Below are 22050 nucleotides of genomic sequence, written 5' to 3'. Positions count from 1 at the left end.
GCTTGTTTCAAGCCATACAAAGCTTTATTTAGCTTGTAGACATGATTTGGATTAAATGGATCCTCAAAGCCTGGAGGTTGGCAAACATATACCTCTTCTTGAATCTTACCATAGAGGAATGCACATTTGATATCCATTTGATACACCTTGATGTTGTGGTCGACAGCAAAGGCCAAGAATAATCTGATAGCTTCAAGTCTTGTTACAGGGCAAATGTTTCATCATAGTCAATGCCCTCTTCCTGTCTGAACCCTTGAACCACAAGCCTGGCTTTATTCTTGACAACAATACCCCTTTCATCAGTTTTATTTTTGAAGACCCATTTTATGCCAATAGGACTTACACCCTCTGGTAATGGTACAAGCTACCACACTTGTTGTCTTCTAAACTGTTGGAGCTCCTCTTGCATGGCTTCTACCCAGCTGTTGTCTTTTAGTGCCTCTTACTACTTGACAGGCTGATGGAGAGATAGGAAACCAGCAAAAAGACAAATGTTTTGGGATTGACTTCTTGTGAGCACCCCTTCATTGATGTTGCCAATGATTTGGTCAGGTGGATGAGATTTCTAGAAGATAAGATCTCCTTGGTATGGAATAATGGCATTAAGTGGGGAGGGCTGCAGATGTGAGTCATCTGAGCTAACCACTGCTGGTGACTTTGATGATCCAGCAGTGGCTTCAAAGGGTGATGGTATAGGAGGTAATGGTGTGGACACATGCTGACTTTGATCCACTGTTTGAGGACTTTTATCAACAGTGTTTGATGATGTGGAAGCAGGGGTTAATGGGCTACTTTGGTCAACAACTGTTGAGGTAGAAGTGGTTGAACTTTGACAGCTATTTTGAACATCTGCTGCTCTTCCACTTGATGCAGACTTTTGCTATGGAATGATGATTTCATATCCATCATCTGATGATGAAGTTTCTGATTGACCTGCATTGTTAGACTTGATAGCAACACTTTCAAATGTGAATTTATCAAGATCAAATAAATCTATAGGATTTGCTGGGATTTTCATTGATGAAAGTTCATTGAACTTTACATTCAAAGTCTCTTCCACTGTCTTAGTCCTTGTGTTAAACACTTTGTAGGCTTTAGCAGTGGTTGAGTATCCCAGATGATAACCACAATCAATTTTGGCTGCAAACTTTGAGATAGAATCTTTTTAAATTTAAAATGAAGCATGGGCAGCCAAAAACTTTGAAATATGAAATCAATGGCTTTAATTTATACAGCAGTTCATAGGCAGTCTTTTGATGCCTGGGGTTGATTAAAACTCTGTTTTGGACATAGCAAGCAGTGTTTACTGCCTCTGCCCAAAAAGTTAATGGCAAACCTGAATCAGCAAGCATGGTTCTGGCATCCTCAATCAAGGTCCTGTTCTTTCTTTCAACAACCCTGTTTTGTTCTGGTGTTCTTGGAATGCTGTATTGCCTCACAATTTTTTTTAACACACAGAAATCATCTAACTCCTTGTTTCTGAACTCTATGCCATTATCACTTCTGAAGATTTTTGGTGAATTTGACAGATGATGTTGATGAACTTAAGGATGTTTTTACAGTGTACTCATTCTTTTTTACATCAAAATTTTTGAGATACACATTCTTGAGTTTTGTGGTTTGTTTTACTACAGATGGTGCAACTCTCAGCAAATTCAATCACACTTGTTTTGTTGAAATCATATGATTTTAAATGAAAACAATCTTTTGTTAGATGGTTTTTCTTTTCACAAAAATCACAAAAATCACAAAACAGGTTTTTGATCTTTTCCCTCTTCTTTCTCTTTTCAGATTCCTTAGCAACAGAGTTTTGAACCACTGTTGGGATATCTTTGAGTGGAATGACTTTTGCTTTGGGAGCTTTTACACCATCAGTGGTTGTGAAATCCATTGGTTTGAAGTTTTTAAGGATGTCACTGATGTGTGTAAAATGCAACATATAAAACACATCAATTAAGGCATAAAACTAACCCTTTTTAAGTACTAATGTTGGAAAAATAGTGTTTTTGTCTTCCTTTTGTATTTTCAGGATGAAATGAGCTCAAAATCACAAAAGAAGCAAAAAGACCACTAATTCTACCATAAATACAAGAAAAGGAACAAAAGTGGACTGCCCGGACCCTCAACGGCACCTCCCAAAAACAAAGAGAAGAAAACAGAGTCTGAACACGCCCCGTGTCCAGCGAACACGGGGGCGTGCCCAGGAAGCAGCAGAAGAGACAAACCAGTAGAAGCTTCCATTGCTCACCACGGGGCCGTGCCCAGCGGGCACGGGGGCGTGGTGAAAGTACAGCAGGCGCATTAATTGTAATTCGCAATTACAATTAATGAAGAGAGAGAGTGTCAGACGGGCACGGGGCCGTGTCCAGTGGACACGGGGCCGTGTCCAGCGTTCTGTCCAGCCTATAAATAGAGGAGCTTGGTTTCATTCTCCCTCATCCCTTGGCACACCACCTCTCTCACACCTCATCCACCACCCACCACCACCATATCACCATCATCCACCACCATCATCCATTGTCCATCGTAGAGTGTGTGAGTCGTCTCGGGATCCAAGATTGATCGTAAGAGTTCTTGACAATCAAGGCCATGTTTGCCTAAGTCTCTTACATCACTTGGTGAAGACAAGTGTTTAGTATAATACTTTTTATTTTTAATCTTTTGCACTTTTTATTTGGTTTTGTATTAATGACTTTAATAACTAGTTACTTATGTTGAAGGTGATCTTTCCTTATCGTTTGTCCGTGGTGTCTTGGCATTATTTTACTGTCTATATAAAATAAAAGATTTTCACCATTCATATCTCCACGGTCTATATGGAGATATGTTGGCTACCTGGTCGGGGGTTAAGGGAGCGGTTTGGTAAAGGTCTTGCCCTTGTTCAGCGTTTAGAGGTCCTGCTTGGGACCTGGGTCAAATTTAGTAGGATCTCCTTCAATGCCCATAGGTATTGGATGGCGGGGATCCAAACTCTTTGACCCCCTCATAAGTTAACTACTATTAATACTATAACCCGGCTATTTAGGACTGTATCCCTGCTGACTCAGACTACTTAGCCGAGGGTAACGTCACCGCCAAAAGCGGGGCCTACCACAATTTGCATTAATAACTTAATTCATTATCTTTCAATAATCCGACCCTTTAGGATTGTATCCTTGCTGACTCAAACTACTGGGTTGAGGGTAACGTCGCCTTCAAAAGAGGGGCCTACTACAATAACTAAGATAATCTCTTAAACAAGTGCAAAAGTGCGAAAATAATCAAAGGTTATACTAATACACGTGTCGGATCCAAGTGATTCATCTTGTCTATCTGTTTTTTATTTTATTTTATTTTTCAGCATTTAGTTAGTTTTTATTTTTCTTAGTTTAAATCATTTTTTCTAACCTTTTGATTGGATTAGACGTTGAGGATAAACCGGTATTAAAAGCTCTTGTGTCCTTGGACGACCTCGGTATCTTACCAACACTATACTACGTCCACGATGGGTGCACTTGCCCATATGTGTGTTTAGTGTTAGTAAATATCGTGTTTTATAAATTTAAAACTTGGCTAAAAGTGTAAAAAGGGCTTAAATATATATCTAAAAATATAACACACTTCACGCACATCAAGTTTTTGGCGCCGTTGCCGGGGACACAAGGATTTTAAGAAAGTTAGGAATCAACGGCCTAATCATCTTTTTATTTTTCTTTAATTTTTAGGATTTTTTTTTTAGGTTTTTCAGCTTCTGCAGAGCTCAGCACGGGGCCGTGCCTGGTCGGACACGGGCCGTGCTCAGCCTCATTACTGGCAGTTTTTTTTTGTTTTTCAAGTTACAGAAGGCTGAACACGGGGCCGTGTCGGTGCAACACGGGGCCGTGTCCAACTTCCAGTAACTGGGATCTGAAAAACAATCACTGTAACTACGACCACGGGGCCGTGTTCGCTCGACACGGGGCCGTGGTGAACCTTCTGACCGATATTCTTTTCTGTTTTTATTGCAGGACTTGGAACCCGACGCCAACCTCGCGTAGTGTATGAGCTCCAGTTCCAATAAAGACATAAAGGAGCCATTAGAAGAACCCGAACGCTTTCTCAGAAAACGGTTAAAAGCCAAAAACCAAGAGAAGGTTTCGGGTGATCCAACCCCAATGGCGGACCAACGTACCCTCATGGATTACTTACGGCCCACCGTAGGTAATCTAGGCGCCGCTATCAATGCACCGAATGTCGAAGCCAATAACTTCGAACTTCGACCGCACTTGATACAAATGCTCCAAAACTCCGCGACCTTTCACGAGCTCGCGGACGAGGATCCCCATCTACATATAACTAATTTCTTAGAAATATGTGATACCTTTCAGATCAATGGTGCATCAAACGACGCCATCCGCCTTCGTATGTTTCCATTCTCACTAAAAGACCGAGCGAAAGCTTGGCTCAACACCCTCCCAGCTGGATCGGTAAACACCTGGGATGAACTAGCCCAAAAATTTCTATATAAGTATTTCCCTCCTTCTAAAACTGCTAAATTAATGGCTGAAATTAACACATACTCACAAGAGGACGGGGAATCCTTATATGAAACTTGGGAAAGGTTCAAGGAGCTATTACGCAAGTGTCCCCATCACGGCCTCGCAATATGGCAACAAGTATCCACTTTCTACAATGGGTTGTTGCCACATACTAGGCAGACACTTGATTCTAGCTCCGGGGGACTTTTAGGTAATCGTCGCCCACACGAAATATATAATCAGATTGAGGAAATTGCTCAAACCAATTTTCAGTGGCACACTCCCCGGGGAAATAAATCTATCGCCCCGGGCGCCCATAAGGTAGACGAAAACACCTCTTTACAAGCCCAAATCGAGGCCCTTTCTTCAAAAATAAAAAAATTAGAAATGACCAAAACAGTCTGGGTCATGGCTTGTGAAGGGTGTGGTGGGTCACATGAAAATTGGAGTTGCATGAAAGAAACGGACGATCAACAAGAAATGGTAAACTACATTGATAATAGACCTAGGCCGTCGGGTCCTCCAACGGGGACCTACAACCAAGGATGGCGAAACCACCCAAACCTTGGTTGGAGGGAGCCCGGCAATAGTAGTAACCAACAACCGCAACGAACAAACTTTCAGCAACCAAGAAATGAGTCACAAAATTTCACTCAACAAAGTGGAAGAGAGAGGCTCGAAGATACCATATCTCGCCTTGTCTCCGACACTGATAAGAAAAATTCGGAAAGATTCCTACAATTAGAATCAAATTTTAGGAATCAACAAGCTAGCATTCAAAACATAGAAAAACAAATAAATCAACTAGCTCAAAATTTTTCCGAAAGACCACAAGGCGCATTACCTAGCAATACCGAAACCAACCCAAAGGCACAAGTTCACCTCATCACACTACGAAACCGCACCGTAGGTCCTGCAGAAGTACCTCCAGCAACGGAAGAATCAACGCCAACACATCTGCAGGAGAAGGACACTCCCCCATCAACAGAGCCTACCAAGGCCTCTCGAGTTCCGTACCCCGGTAGGTTAATTCGTCAAAAAACCAATGAGCAATTCGCAAAATTCGAAAGTTTGCTAAAACAATTGCATGTCAATATTCCTTTTATCGAAGTCCTAACCCAAATGCCCAAATACTCTAAATTTATGAGGGACTTCCTTACACATAAAAAGAAAATTGAAAATTTGCAATTAGTTAATTTAGGCGAAGAATGCTCTGCCCTCGTACTCAATAAACTACCACAAAAGAAGATCGATCCCGGAAGTTTCACAATTCCATGCTCAATAGGGGAATCACCCGTTCGCAATGCCTTGGCCGACTTAGGAGCCAGCATTAACCTCATGCCCTCTTCAATGTTCAAAAGGCTTGGCTTGGGAACCACGAGCCCCACAAAAATAAGCATACAACTCGCTGATCGATCGGTCAAATTCCCGCAAGGTGTCATCGAAAATGTCTTGGTAAGGGTAAGCAGATTTGTTTATCCTGTTGACTTTGTCATACTCGACATGGAAGAAGACACCGAGGTCCCCCTTATTCTAGGGAGACCCTTCCTTGCCACCGCACAAGCAGTGGTGGACATGAATGACGGGACACTAACTTTGAGATATGGGGACGATGAGGTAAAATTTGGAGTTGGGAAGAGAATAGAGGATGACGACCCGGTCCACTACATGAAGGTTATTGATTCAAGCTTGGATGCCGCTCTCCGACGGTGTAACTTGGGAGGCAAGGCACCCCAATCAAAAGACGTGTGACCGGGAATCGGGTCTAGCCAAAGACCCTTATAAACGTGGCGCACCACGGAGGCATTCCGCGGACCTATCCTTAGTTTAGTTTAATCTTTTAGTTTTTGCAGAATAAAATGGACTCATGGTGGTAATGGATGAAAAAGGGAACGAGAAAAAATGGAACCATGCAGAAGAACAGAACAAACCGACAAAAATCTCCATAACAGAAGGCTCCACACGGGCCGTGCCCAACCAACACGGCCCCGTGCTGAGCCCCCTGCAGGAAATCACCCAGTTCAGGTAACTGGACACGGGCCGTGTTCAGCGGACACGCCCCCGTGTCCAGGCTTCTGTTTCACTTCTATAATTTTTGTTACTGGCACTTGACCACGGGGCCGTGCCCGGTCAACACGGGGCCGTGTCCAGAGTGCCAGTAACACAAATCTTTGTTTTTAAACACACTTTTACATATTCTAATCAACCAAAAACTTTATTTTTTGGACACATTGAGGACAATGTGTAATTTAAGTGTGGGGGGGTGCTAAAACCTTGAAATTTTGCAAAATCCTAAAACAAGCCTTACACAAAACTCTATTGGAACCGCTAAACACCCCAAATTTTTTTCAAAAAAAAAATTTTTTTTTTTACTTGTCTTAGTTTAAGTTGGGAATAACAAGTTATAAAAGGGTTATATATTTTTTTTTTTATTTTACAACCGATAGCGTCGTGATAAAAAGAACTAACATAAGAAAATTATGAAACGGTATAACAAGTCTAGCTAAAATTCGATTATATATGCTTGGTCACATTAAAAACCCATTCCCACAAAAGTGAGTTTGGAGCCTTTATTGAGCATAAAAATATACATATTTAGATTAAATGCTCATTTTTCGTTTCTTGTGTGAATAGCCGCTCGGTCTTTACAAATCTAGAACTTGCCACGACGATACATTCCCGGTCCTTACCAACTTAAACCCAAGTAAGTAAATGATGGAGGCATTAGGACTAACTATTTTTCTTTCAAAACCATTATTTTTCATTTTTTTTACCTACCCAAAATCCCCCTAGAAAAACCCCTTTGAGCCTAAACCTTTCATTTCATTACCCCCAAAACAATTTTTTTACCCACCAAAAACCTTTTTCATTTTTTCACCCTTATTTTAGTAACAAGCTCGGTTTTTCATAAACATACCCTCTACGTGACGAAAAAAAAAAATATGAATAATGAAGTCAAAAACAAACAAAAGCTACAAAAGCTTGTTTGGAGAAATACTTCAAAAATAAATGTCACTAAAAATAAGGTATGAAAACCGACACTTGTTACGATTTTCGCCCTTTTTACTAACCACTAACCAACCACCCACCTTTAAACCCAAGCCTTCACCCCAAAAGTCCTCTTGATATTTACAAAGGTAAAAAGTTAAAAAGGAGGAGGATTGATCGCTTGGCAAGCCTATGGAAAACGTAAGTCCGTGCCGCTCTCGAGCGATTCACTTAAATATACACCTTCGGCCGAGTGTTGAGTGATCTCCCGTGAGGTATGTGAACTTGTATATAAATGGAATTTTAATAAGTCATGTTATACCAAAATAAGTAGTTTATCTTATGAAAAGTTCAAAATAAATCATGACGAATAGGATTGTAAATAAAATAAAAATAAAACCTATAAAAACCTTGGATTCCCGACACTCTAGGACAAGCTAAAAAACTTCTCTTCTACCTATTCCATTTGGGAGTGTAAGCCACATTAAAAGAGTTTTGCTTGAGGACAAGCAAAAGTTCAAGTGTGGGGGTATTTGATGTGTGTAAAATGCAACATATAAAACACATCAATTAAGGCATAAAACTAACCCTTTTTAAGTACTAATGTTGGAAAAAGAGTGTTTTTGTCTTCCTTTTGTATTTTCAGGATGAAATGAGCTCAAAATCACAAAAGAAGCAAAAAGACCACTAATTCTACCATAAATACAAGAAAAGGAACAAAAGTGGACTGCCCGGACCCTCAACGGCACCTCCCAAAAACAAAGAGAAGAAAACAGAGTCTGAACACGCCCCGTGTCCAGCGAACACGGGGGCGTGCCCAGGAAGCAGCAGAAGAGACAAACCAGTAGAAGCTTCCATTGCTCACCACGGGGCCGTGCCCAGCGGGCACGGGGGCGTGTTGAAAGTACAGCAGGCGCATTAATTGTAATTCGCAATTACAATTAATGAAGAGAGAGAGTGTCAGACGGGCACGGGGCCGTGTCCAGTGGACACGGGGCCGTGTCCAGCGTTCTGTCCAGCCTATAAATAGAGGAGCTTGGTTTCATTCTCCCTCATCCCTTGGCACACCACCTCTCTCACACCTCATCCACCACCCACCACCACCATATCACCATCATCCACCACCATCATCCATTGTCCATCGTAGAGTGTGTGAGTCGTCTCGGGATCCAAGATTGATCGTAAGAGTTCTTGACAATCAAGGCCATGTTTGCCTAAGTCTCTTACATCACTTGGTGAAGACAAGTGTTTAGTATAATACTTTTTATTTTTAATCTTTTGCACTTTTTATTTGGTTTTGTATTAATGACTTTAATAACTAGTTACTTATGTTGAAGGTGATCTTTCCTTATCGTTTGTCCGTGGTGTCTTGGCATTATTTTACTGTCTATATAAAATAAAAGATTTTCACCATTCATATCTCCACGGTCTATATGGAGATATGTTGGCTACCTGGTCGGGGGTTAAGGGAGCGGTTTGGTAAAGGTCTTGCCCTTGTTCAGCGTTTAGAGGTCCTGCTTGGGACCTGGGTCAAATTTAGTAGGATCTCCTTCAATGCCCATAGGTATTGGATGGCGGGGATCCAAACTCTTTGACCCCCTCATAAGTTAACTACTATTAATACTATAACCCGGCTATTTAGGACTGTATCCCTGCTGACTCAGACTACTTAGCCGAGGGTAACGTCACCGCCAAAAGCGGGGCCTACCACAATTTGCATTAATAACTTAATTCATTATCTTTCAATAATCCGACCCTTTAGGATTGTATCCTTGCTGACTCAAACTACTGGGTTGAGGGTAACGTCGCCTTCAAAAGAGGGGCCTACTACAATAACTAAGATAATCTCTTAAACAAGTGCAAAAGTGCGAAAATAATCAAAGGTTATACTAATACACGTGTCGGATCCAAGTGATTCATCTTGTCTATCTGTTTTTTATTTTATTTTATTTTTCAGCATTTAGTTAGTTTTTATTTTTCTTAGTTTAAATCATTTTTTCTAACCTTTTGATTGGATTAGACGTTGAGGATAAACCGGTATTAAAAGCTCTTGTGTCCTTGGACGACCTCGGTATCTTACCAACACTATACTACGTCCACGATGGGTGCACTTGCCCATATGTGTGTTTAGTGTTAGTAAATATCGTGTTTTATAAATTTAAAACTTGGCTAAAAGTGTAAAAAGGGCTTAAATATATATCTAAAAATATAACACACTTCACGCACATCATCACACTCATCAGACCATGTGGGTTTAAATTAGTATTTCTCAGTTTCCTCAAAAGTTGAGGACCCCACAGATCTTTCCAGAGTTATTTTGTTACCAAGTTTGTCAGTTATTTTAACCTCTTGGCCATCCTTGTTTGTGGGAATAACTTCAACAGTGGATTGAACAGATTCTTTTAAAGCATTGTTTTCAATTTCATCATGTTTTCTAAAACCAATACCAAATTTCACATTGCTTTTGATCTGTTTTTCAAGCATGATCTCATAACCTTTGCATGATTCCACCCATTTCTCACAAGTGATTTGGGTGGATTCCAACTCCTTTTTACAAACCTGGTATTTTTCTACCATTGTTTGGAGTTGGTTCTTGGTTATGCTTTGCTCTTCTTTTAAACTGCAGATTTCTTTATCCTTTTCAGCCAATTTGTTTTTAAGTTCTTTTAAAGACTTTTCAAATTTGACTTCATCATTCAACACTCTATCCCTAAGGTTTTCATTCACCTCTTTAATGTTAGCAAATGCTATGATGCATTTGTCTGAACACAGATTTTCAAGAACCTGAGATGATACCTTAGCTGCAGCCATCATGGCACAATCACATTGATGATCATTTTCTTCATCAGCTCTCTCTTCTTTCTCACCTTCTTTCTTCTCTTCTTTTTCTTCTTCTTTGGACCAGGGGTCAACCAATGGTTCAATCAGGGTTTCTGAATTTTCTCCCAGCAGTAGTTCACCAGCAACTGTAGTAACCACTGCTTCAGCAACTTCATCCACTGTTTCAACACTTGTTTGCCCCTTTTCAGAATCCAGCTCTTCTGTTATTGACTCTAATGCCATAAGACAGAATTAATCATTAGTAGTATAGAGTGCAAAATTTTCATCCCCTAGCTCATTAGGTAAGCTACTCCAGTCAACAAAGCCTTGGGTGAAAAAGCTTTACTGATATGGTTGAACCACTGCTGGTGGTGCAGCTTGTTGTGGTGCAACTGGTTGCACTTGAACCTGAGGTACAGGAGCCTGAACATACTGAATTTGAGGGACAGTGGTTTGAACATAATGCATAGGAACAAGGTTTGCATAATGAGCAGTGTTTACATGGGCAGCAGGGGTATAATGGGAATAGTGCACAGTGCTTTGGTTTTGTGGCCTAGGGTTTGAGCTGGGATGAGTAACAATTGGACCAGTAGTTTGATTCCTACATTCCATAGCAAAGTGTCCTAGCCTATTGCACTTATAACACTTGATCTTAGATTTATCCAACCCCACTTTTAAATTCCCATGTAACCCTGGGAATTTTCTCCCTGTCCTTTTGTAAATTTTGCTTGTTCTTACACTAAGCAATGCCAATTTATGCAAAATATCCCTTTCTTCAAGGTCAGTTGGATCAAAGTGCTGTAAGTCATTGAGTTCAAAGCACAAGTTATCTGACATCTGGTTTTCACCATTTGCAGTAAAAGCATAATTTGCAGAGTGAGAATCAGAGTTATTAAAGTTTCCACCAGCAGTTATATCAATAAAATGATCATAACTCTGATCCTTACTACTGCTAGCAAATTCTTCCTGACCAAACAGAGTTGTGCTGCCAAATGAATAATCATCAGCAACTTTACCAGACTCTTGCAACTTCTTTTTCTTGTTTAACTCCATTTCATAGGTCAGGAGTCTACCATGAAGTTGTGTCAGGGTCAAATCTTTGAACTCAGCATAGTTTCTAGTTACAAAGGCAATTGTATCCCATTTTTCAGGTAGTGATCTAAGGAACTTGCTATTTTGTGTGGAATTAGCAAATGTAACCTTAACAAGCCTTAGCTTACTAATGAGACAACTGAATCGCTCAAACTATTGAGTCAATGATTCACCCTTAATATGCCAAAAGGTTTCATACTGCTGATTCAGAATTTCCCTATTATTTTCAATAACTTCTTCAGTTCCCCCAAACTGTTCCTTAAGTGCATCCCATAATTCCTTGGCACTGTTACAGTGTAACAGCCCAGCATAAATTTCATTGGGTAATGCAGATGCAATGATGCTAAATGCTTTGGCATCGTGTTTGAATTTTTGGAAATCAGTTTCAGTATAGTTTTCAGGTTTTTTAGGTTCGAACTTCTTTGTATCATGAGCACTTAATACCATGGGAACATGTGGTCCAAAAACAACAGATCTCCAACATCCAGTATTCTGTTGAACATGTGACCCATCCTTCTCTCCCGGATGTTGTATTCATTACGTTTAAGCATGGGTGGTTTGAAAAGTGAGTCGATGTTATTCTTATCATCTTGTGATTGTGACGTCATCCTGGTTGTTTTACAGGCACTGATTAATCAACTTTGATGGTGATTAATCCTTGCTCTGTTTTTCAACAAAACGAACAACTATTAGTATCAACGATTGTGAGCTGAACTATTTATGTCAAAATGATTCTTAAATCAAATCTGACTGTCCGAGCTCTGATACCAATTGTTAGGATCTGAGTTTGGATTGATTGTGTTTTACGTTTGAAATAAGATGAAAGATGAATGATTAATGCAGCGGAATATAAATGGAAACAAACTTTGCACACAATCAAACAAGAGAATTGCATTCAACATACAAGTTTAACATTGAACCGAATGCTTGAATTTATTACAAGATTTAATTATAATATGCAAGTATGTAACAAACTCCCCCTCAGCCTGAGCTCACAGTGATTGTTCGTACAGGAATGAAAATGATGAAGAGAGCTAATAGAACAGTACAAGGTACTGTTCTATTTATAGGCACGCCCAACCACTGTGGCATCTTTGCTGACGTCACCATGAAAGTGACATCTAACCTCCTAACAAACTCTAACAACTGATCTGATACAAACACTGCTATGCTAACTACTGATTACAATACATTATATAAAACAAACTAAACTACTGCTTTATCCTTCCACTATTATGACTCCAGCAGTACTTGATATCTTCAGCAGTGCTTGAGCCATAGCAGTAGATTGATCAGCAGAGCTTTAGTCTTCATCAGTCTTTGACTTGATCAGCAGTTGTAGGTCAGCAGTTGTAAAGATCAGTAGATTGGAGGTCATCATATGTTGAAATTACTTTCAAGGGGAGAGACTTGTATACATAACATCTGCTTATTTTGGATCCACTGCTCTGATCCAGTTTTGGCTTTAATTATATGTTCCTCTGTAAGGGTTCAATCCCAATAGCGTGAATGGAAACCAAGTGCATAAATCATCAAAATGAGGGCCCTTCCGACAAAAAGATGAAATACCTGAATATGATCACCGGGGGCTGTAGGCAACCGAAGAAGGCAGTTAAGAGTGTACAAGATGACGATTGGCGCGATGAGCAAGTCGTCTTCCCTCGCGTTAGAGGCAGACCATGTGTTTCTCACTTTGAAAAAGGGTCCATTATTGGTGATTACACGATAATTTTGTTTGTTTTATAATTTTATTTTCGTTTGATCCTTAGTGTGTTTAAATTTATACATTATCCATGTGTTATAATAGAGAAAGTTATTATATTTGCAGGTTAAGATCAATCTGAGTGATAATTCAATTACGTGCTCATGTATGTTATTTACACGCATTGGATATCCATGTTGTCATGTTTTTTCTGCATACCGATTTCGAGGCATAAACAAAATTCCTGACAAGTATATAGCTCCAAGGTGGAAAAAGGATGCATTGACTAAGAAAGTATTTAACATTGAATCCGTTATGGTGTTGACAACTTAGAAAATTTTAAACTTAGGTCAGAGGTACTAAATTTAGCTCAGCAATATGATGACCGATTACAGTGTGATTTAGTAAAGCTTGCTTCGTTTGTGGAACAAATCAAGGCCATTAAGAACAAAATTTTTAAAGAGGTCCCAAGTGATCCAAGTTGTAAGAATAGGGGTGGTATCTTTGAAGAATTGGTTGGAGAATCACAACCTGCTAGTGTTTCTTTTGTGACTCCCCAATGTATTAGGAACAAAGGATGTGGTAAATCTCGTTGTTTGATTAGCCCGGGAGAGAAAGCCAAGGTTAAGAGTAAAAAGAAAAAAAAGAATCACAAATTGTGTGGAGAACGTGCCTACCATGAGTCTCGTAACTTTCCTACAAAACAAAAGAAAAAAAAAACATAAACATAAACAAACTGATGAGGATGGTAACTGCGATGAACAAAGTCACAAGGATGAAGATAATGATGAATATATAGATGAAGATAGTCATGAAGATAGTGATGGTGATTAAAGTTTTTTATTTCTTTTAGTTTATGTGTTGAATAAGGTGTTCATGCTCAAGGAATTTTAAAGATATATCATTTTGATGAATTTGAACTTTTGTTTTGATGTAGGATTTTATGGTTTTTATATTTTGTTCTTTCAAAGTTTTAATATACACATGTGTAAGTTTCTGTTTTACACATGTGTAAGTTTTAATATACACATGTGTAAGTTTCTGTTATACACATGTGTAAGTTTCTGTTTTACACGTGTAAGTTTGTACATTGACTTTTTTGTTTATGATCTTACATACTATTTTAACTGACACGTGATACTTGTGAAGTTGTTAATGGCAGTCTTGACTGCTTATTATTGCGGTAGAGTCTTGAATGAATGTGATTGTGGTAGACTAGTAGAGTCTTGAATGATCCCATAATGATTAGATTATATAAACTGTGACTCGTTGGAGTCGTTTTTGTCATTGTACATCGATTTCGACAGTGTGCGCAACTTGAAATCAACAAGACAAAGTGTAAAGTGCCTACAACGCCAAATAAGAACCAGAAAACCGGAAACCGAGACATATTCAGTCTTTACAAAGACTATCACCCAACAATCCATTAACAAAACCCATCCTACCCAAACAAACACAGACCACAAGTAACAAGAATGGTAACCTTACCAACTGTCAACATTAATATGATTAGAATTACAAAAGTTTTTAAAATTCTAAACCAACATAACCAAAGAAACTTGTTTGGTATGAACGATAACATGAAAACAAAAGGTTCAAAATATCAACTTGTTTTCTGGATTACAAATTCTCAATAATTAAGAATTTAGCAAATACCAAGTACACTATAAACAAATAAAAAATTCTGTTTTATACATGTGTAAATTCTTAGTTACGGCTATACAACAACTGCATTCACATGATACGTACTTTATGGTAATTACTTTCCAACTATTGAACATGCATTATCTTATTAAAGCACGATGTCTTTCTTATAGTATTCCTTATTATCCTCTAGACCAACAAAGTTTTTGGTTTCATCAATGTTGTCAATTACTTCAATTGCTGAATTTTTCAAATCAAAACAGATAAGGTAGTAGTGGGTGGCTATTCTCAAGGATCGGAAATAACACCACACTAAAAGTCTTTAAATTAGGTTTATCTTCTATCTTCTGATCGTTTTAACAACGCCTTCAAGCTTGATGTAATCACATCCAGTCGTGCAGCTTTATCCGTTGTTTCATGTTCAAGAATGCCTACACTCTGTATCAACAAAAGTATTATTATTCTATACTTTTTTCTTGGTTTAAGCTAATGTTATACAAAATGAGTAAAAATTTTAACTTACCATCACATTTGTATCACAAAAAAGTCTCTTATCTGAACCTAGGCTTCGAAATTCTTTATCATGATTTAAAATTGCAGCCCAGCAGTCTATGACATTGCTTAGCAATGTTTGTCCTGGTTTTAAAGATATTAAAAGAAATTTTTTTGTTACATATCCAGAAACACGCTCAAACGCATCATCCCTGTCATAACATATCCATCGAAAAAGTATGTATACAACTTTAATATAATTACTAATTTAATAACATAATCAGATGATTAAAATTGATGAAAAATGATTATGGCATACCTAAAACCCGTTTCAATCTCCATTTCTTCCTGACATATAATGTGCATTTCTTTTTCCTTATCATCATCACCTTCATTTTCAGGTTTGTCTTCTTGAATCCTATATCCAAAGTATCATTTTATAACAATGCGATGTTAAAACTTGATATAAAATATTCAGTCTAGCGTATTTTAGAACCGATAAAATGCTTACAGTAGTTGTTTTTCTGAAGCTTCCATCAAATAATACTAGGGATGAGCATGGTACCCGTTCGGTACCGAAAAACAAGAAAAGTGGGTACCGGTACTGAATATACCAGTTCGGTACCGGTATTTACCGGTGTTTTACCCGTAAATACCGGTACCATTACCAATAAACGTGAAAAGTGGGTACCGGTACCGAATATACCCGGTACCAAATGCTCATCCCTAAGTAATTTCATATCTTCAACTCTTCTTTGGTTAATGGTTTGCAAATATCAACTACTCTTATCAAATATGAAGATTTTGATGCATATGTTGGATGTTTGATTCTATGTGGTTTTTCAGTTACATTCTCTGCATTTTGCATTTCAGCATCCACTTGTGTGTTGTTTTCTTCAAATGCAACTTGTATTGGGCTTATTCCTAAGCGGAAACTTGGTTGACTTGATACTATCTAAAGTGAGTTGCATTTGTGTTCTGTAACATTCGATACTAACCTTTTGTGTAGGTGTTTCAGCTTCAGTTTCTTTTAGTACAGTTAGGTCAAGACATTGATCATTTTTTGTTGTTGTTGGTGGTGGTGGTGGTTGTGTTTCATTTTCTTTTCGATTAAAAAGCTTTCTGAGCTTTTCCTTGTAACTCTCCACAAAAATATTTTACCTCCTCTCTTTCTGAGAAGTTTGCTAACACTTTTTCTATTGCCTTCTCAAAGTTGTCATTGTTCCTTTCCATCTAGTAATAGTGTGTACCAACATCTCTTAAATGTGCCTGGTCAAAATGATAAACATAAAAAATATTCAAGTCATTTGTTTTACATGCCATTAAAAACAAAAAAAACATATGTTTTACACACGTGTAAGTTTCTGTTTTACACATGTGTAAATTCTCAGTTGAAAGTGTGTAAATAAGAAACAACAAAAAAACAAAAATAACTATGACTGAAGTCAAACTAAAATTAGTTGGAATGAAGGCCAAATTATATATCATTCGTTGTTGATGTAGTTAAGTGATCCAATTATGATCCTATTTGTTTCTAATTATCAAAAACTATGTGCACGGTTGAGAAATCAATCAAGCCATTCAATCTATTAGGGTTTTAAATATTGATTTGTTTTACACATGTGTAAGTGTTTCTGTTTTACACATGTGTAAGTTTCTATTTTAAACACTTACACATGTGTAAACCAGCTAACTTACACGCTTTAAGCTTCTAACATATACATTTCATTTATCACTCAGTTGTGTTAGATACCTCCAAGCTGTTTGGATTTGTCACGCCTGGTCCACTTTCTTCCGTTTTTGTTTCCTCCGAGTTAGGTTCTTCACTTGTCCCGGCATCAGAACTTCCTTCGTCAACAAATAACCCTCTGAAGTCTCCTCTTCTAAATCCCCCTTGTTCACTTTCCATGTCTTCTCTCTATTGCAGTCTTTGCATCGTCCAATATTCTAGTGGCGAAATTGTTCGGTCTTCATTAATTCCTTTACACGTCACGCTATCTAGATATAAGAGCTACAAACAAGTTTTCAAATACTTATTAATGTTTTTATCGTAGTACAATGTTAAATATAAAATGTATAAGAATGAAATTATCCCGTTAAAATAGTTAGTGCGCCGCGAGAGTAGCATGAAATGTCCCTTTGTACCCACCCTTTTCTACATCTTTTAATAAAGTGCACAATATATTTGCACCAATCTATCTTTGCATAATCCGTTATAATGACCCTCAACCATTGTGTTAACAAACAAGACAATGAAATCAAGCTTAAACATTAAACCCTCATTATCATCTTCGAAAGTTATCTTGTCTACAATATTTTTCGGTGAAATCGTCAACTTGTCATTATACCTTTTTTATAAGCTTTTCCAAGTAGTGTGTTCTCTTTGGGTGGCTTATTCATCTACCTTAATAGCAAGCCTTCCAAGTCTTATTTCCATTCTGTTGGGATCGAAATTGTCTACCACGAAGTATGTTAACTTTCCTGGGATTGCATCGACCTTTAATGACAACATTTTGCCAAATCCCATATTAATGACTATCTTCCTTTAATAACAACATTGTGTCAAATCCCATATTGCTGACTACCTTTCTTTATTTTTTGTTCAAAGATTGTACACATTCAAACATCTTTCTTGGAGACAATCTTGTTCATAGGCTAAAAAGCAAAGAGTCCTAACATTTATTTTCGTTTTCCTTTTAGTATCCAACAGTTTTCTCAGTCTTCCCCTTCTTTGTACCCGCCGTCTTTTGTTTTTTGTTTTTTTTTTTTTTTGTTGCCTTTTTTGGTTGAGTTTCTTTTGTTTTTCTCTTTTTGCCTCCTATTTCAAATTATACGTGAAACAATTTTAAACTACATTGTTAAGTAATTTGTTTCAACATGAATGGAGCAAACATGATTAACCCGTTTGACAAATCTTCTAATATCAATACATTACATAAGCAAGTCACCCTAACAAATGTAGAGAATATATAGAGCAACCAACTCAATTTGAACAAAAAGAAAAATTATGCAACCTAATAAGAACAAGCTTCTCATCCCAAACTAAAACTAGAATCAAGGTTAAATTATATATCATTTGTTGTTGCTATGATGTAGCAAAGTGATACAAGTATGATCATGTATGTTTCTAAGGATCAAGAACCATGTGAATGGGTTGAGAAATGAATTGAGCCATTCAATCTTTAAGAGTTTATATAGAACATACAACATCATCTAATATACTATATATATTAGAGCCACCCCCTTCCCCGACAACTAAAATTTCTCTATTGTAACACCTGGCCCGTATAGTTAAACCTTTAGTTTTTTCATAGTTCTTCATACCTTAAAAATGATAGGTTGTCAATTGAGATGTCAATTTTTCTAGTCAACTTGTATACATCTTTGATGTGTTCTATCACACATTCACAATATTCGAATCACTTTTGCATTTTGAACCATTAATGTGGCTCGGATTAAAGAATGCGCATTGGGAATCGTCCAGGTCTAAACAGAGAAACCACGATTGAAATCCAAAGCCAAAATCCAAGTCCAAGTCCAAGTCCAAAACTATAACCTCCGACGAGGTAGAACCATCTCTAAGATCCCGTCTGCAAGATCCATTTCAAATCCAAAGCCAAAATCAATGAATCAAACTTTGATAAAACAAAATGATTAGCAGAACACAGATCAAAACTTCAAAAAAAAATGAATCAAACTTTGTACCTTGATTTCTGGTAGTCGAATAATCGAGCTTGCTTGAGCCGCCGCAGTAACACGATACTAATCTTTTTGTATAGCGTCAATCTCTTCTCTTACTATTTGTGCCCCCTTAGACTTCTTTTTTTTTCTTTTTGGAATGCAAGGTAATTGTAGCACCAAGACGCCCTCCGTGCTGATGTCCCTTACCGATCACTTCAGTAACCACATCATTTCCATGTTTATCATATGTATCATCTTTCTTCTTCTCTATCTCTTTATCATACTGTTAGAATATAATATATTAACAGAAAAGAAATTGACTAACATCATAATAATAACAAATAATAATAATAATGAATAATAATTATATAAGATGCATTTACATATTTACCATGTCGTGAAGTGTTCTTGTCAATTCACCATTTGAAAATAGGTGTTTTGGAAGTTCATATAACTTTGTAACGGAATAGTATCGCGCTCTGCTAATAGCATATTGTTTTACATCTTCACCTTCCAAATTATGTAGGTGTGGGTAGCTTTCTAAAAGTTGTCTCCATCTATCTTCCTCAAACTTCTGCAAACCAACAAATCCCATCCGACCTACACAGGGACGCTTAGCGTTCTTTGCTACACTCCTCTTTGCCTTTTGACTTGTTTCCTTCGTATAATATATAAACCCCGTTATGACTAATTAGATGATAATGATAATGATAACAATTAATTAATTAAAGAATACCTCAAAAGCTTCAGATTTTACTTTTAAAACAAAATCAACCCAATGACTTCTGTCCATAAAAGCATACATTTCAAAAGGAGATTTATCTTTTTGAGCGTAACCATTTGCAAGTGTACATCGGAAGTTTCTCATTGAGTCCTTTCCTTGTTTAATAACTGTATCTTTTGCGTTATTGTTAGGTATCTTCCGTGTTTCCTATGTATTTAAAACAAAGTTAATCATAGAAAGTAATAAATATAAAATTAAAAATTTTAAAAACAGCAACACCTGAATGTACTCCCATACATCAACGTACTTCTATTCGTCTATGTCTTTAACTAGTTTACAATAAGGAATCCTTGTCCTAAACTCTAAACAAGCGAATGAGATAAACTTCCCTGCATTTGCTCCAATTGCTAAACCCTCCTCATTGAATTCAATTGTTTGGTTATTTGGATCAAGAAACATCTTCTTATATTTGGCAGCTCCCCTTTTCTTTTTGTAAGATATTTTTATAGTGGATTGCTAAAAAAACATTAAATTAATATACTAATTGTAAGTATTGTATAATCAAATATTCGATATTGTAATAGTGAAAGCTGCAATTACAAACCCATAGATTGGAGAACATATTATAATGAACACATTAAAGAGGTGGGGGCATCTAAGACAAAAGAATAAAAAACAACACAGATAACCACATAATATATTCATCAACACAGATAACAAAAAAAAGTTTATTTACCATTAATCTGCTCTAAACACATAAACTTGCTGAGAAATAACAAACAATAAACTAAACAAATGAAAACATTATATGCCGTTACAGAATAACCCAAATAAAAAATCGTTTCAAATGAACTCTATTTAACCGTTTCAAATGAGATTTTTTGTATTAGTGATAATTAGCAAAATTTACAAGTCATGTGCACAATGGTTAATTTACATTGGTAGCAAAGTACATAAATATTTTATTCAGTTAGCATTACAAACTAGACATCCTAGATGAAAGGTTATCTTCATAAACTAAAAAAATTCCAAATATGGACAGCAAACAGCTTAATTAAATAAGAAACAAAAGAAAACAAAAATAAATATGACTAGAATTTGATCAGGATAACATATGACTAAGGGCATGTTCGGCTAAGCTTTTTAAAACAACTTATTGATTTATTGGTTTTTTTCAAAAATCCAATAAGTCAAAATAACATTTGGATAAAGGAAAAAGGACTTTTCAAAATAACTTTTTGGCTAAGGTGAAAAAGCCATTTTAAAAAGCTAGAATATCCTGACTTTTCAAAACTTTTTAGCTTATTAGCTTTTCTCACCACATAAGATAATCCAAACACTTTTTTAAAAACTACTTTTCAAAAAGTCATAAGTTAACTGGTCCTTTTAAATAACAAAAAGTACTTTTTGAGTTAAATAAGCTTAGCCAAACATGCCGGCTAGAGGGTATGGTCACTAGAGGGTATGGGAGGATGATCCTACCCCACCACTTTTTTATTTTTTTTTTAATTTCTATGCCCTATGTACAAGTATTGAAGCCTAATGTACAAGTCCCTAACACAACCAAACAAAACAAAGGGGGCCCACCATTTCAGACCGTCTCCACTGTCTGAAATTGGACGTGGAAGACGGGACGGAGGACGTGGGGGGCGGTATGGGGTCGACGCTGGCTTTGCTGGAGGACGGACCGTCCTCCCCTTCCATACCGTGCAGCCTAAGTTTTTCCTAACTGAGCTACACCACAGGTTATAGAAAATGGAAACATGTATGTTAACCTGCCTCATGTTATTCACGATAAATTTGTTTCAACATGAATGGACCAAACATGATTGACCCGTTTAACAAATCTTCAAATACCAATAGATTACATAAGCAAGTCACCCTAACAATATATAGAGCAACCAACTCATTCTTTTCATTTTTTTCATACCTTATAAATGATAGGTTGTCAACTGCGATTTCAACTTTTCTAGTCAACTTGTATACCTCTTTGATGTGTTCTATCACACATTCACAACATTCGAATCACTTTCGCATTTTGAACCATTAATGTGGCCCGGATTAAAGGATGCCCATCGGAATCGTCCAGGTTTAAACAGAGAAACCACGATCAAAAACTATAACCTTCCGAAGAGGTAGAACCATCTCTAAGATCCCGTCTGCAAGATCCATTTCAAATCCAAAACCAAAATCAATGAATCAAACTTTGATGAAACAAAATGATGAGCAGAACACAGATCAAAACTTCAAAAAAATGTGAAAAAAGATAAGTAAATAGAACCTAACAAGATGATGGTCCCTCTTAATACGATGGCTGCTGCTACATGACGGCTGGGGGAGAAAACAAGAGCTAAAAAGGGTATGTGTTGGAGAAGTTGAACCATTTAGGATTTTAGGGTAAGTCACCAAGA

General features: G+C 37.3%; 1 long non-coding RNA gene across 3 annotated transcripts; it reads right to left on the bottom strand.

Annotated features, from left to right (window-relative positions):
• Positions 1-18266: 18266 nt before the first annotated feature.
• Positions 18267-22050, bottom strand: LOC110920186. 3 transcript variants are annotated; one of them, XR_002581645.2, is made up of 7 exons: positions 21921-22050; positions 21570-21798; positions 19919-20155; positions 19652-19846; positions 19307-19573; positions 18940-19198; positions 18267-18824 (listed from the first exon to the last, which is right to left on the bottom strand). It is a non-coding gene; the product is annotated as an uncharacterized LOC110920186 (long non-coding RNA). The 3 variants fall into 3 exon arrangements; XR_002581644.2 differs by having other exon boundaries at positions 19652-20155; XR_002581646.2 differs by having other exon boundaries at positions 19652-20155; positions 21926-22012.

This window comes from Helianthus annuus, chromosome 2 (assembly GCF_002127325.2).
Source record: "Helianthus annuus cultivar XRQ/B chromosome 2, HanXRQr2.0-SUNRISE, whole genome shotgun sequence".
Classification (NCBI taxonomy): Eukaryota; Viridiplantae; Streptophyta; class Magnoliopsida; order Asterales; family Asteraceae; genus Helianthus; species Helianthus annuus.
The sequence above is the reverse complement of the archived record's forward strand: the minus strand, read 5'-3'. Positions and strand labels throughout refer to the sequence as shown.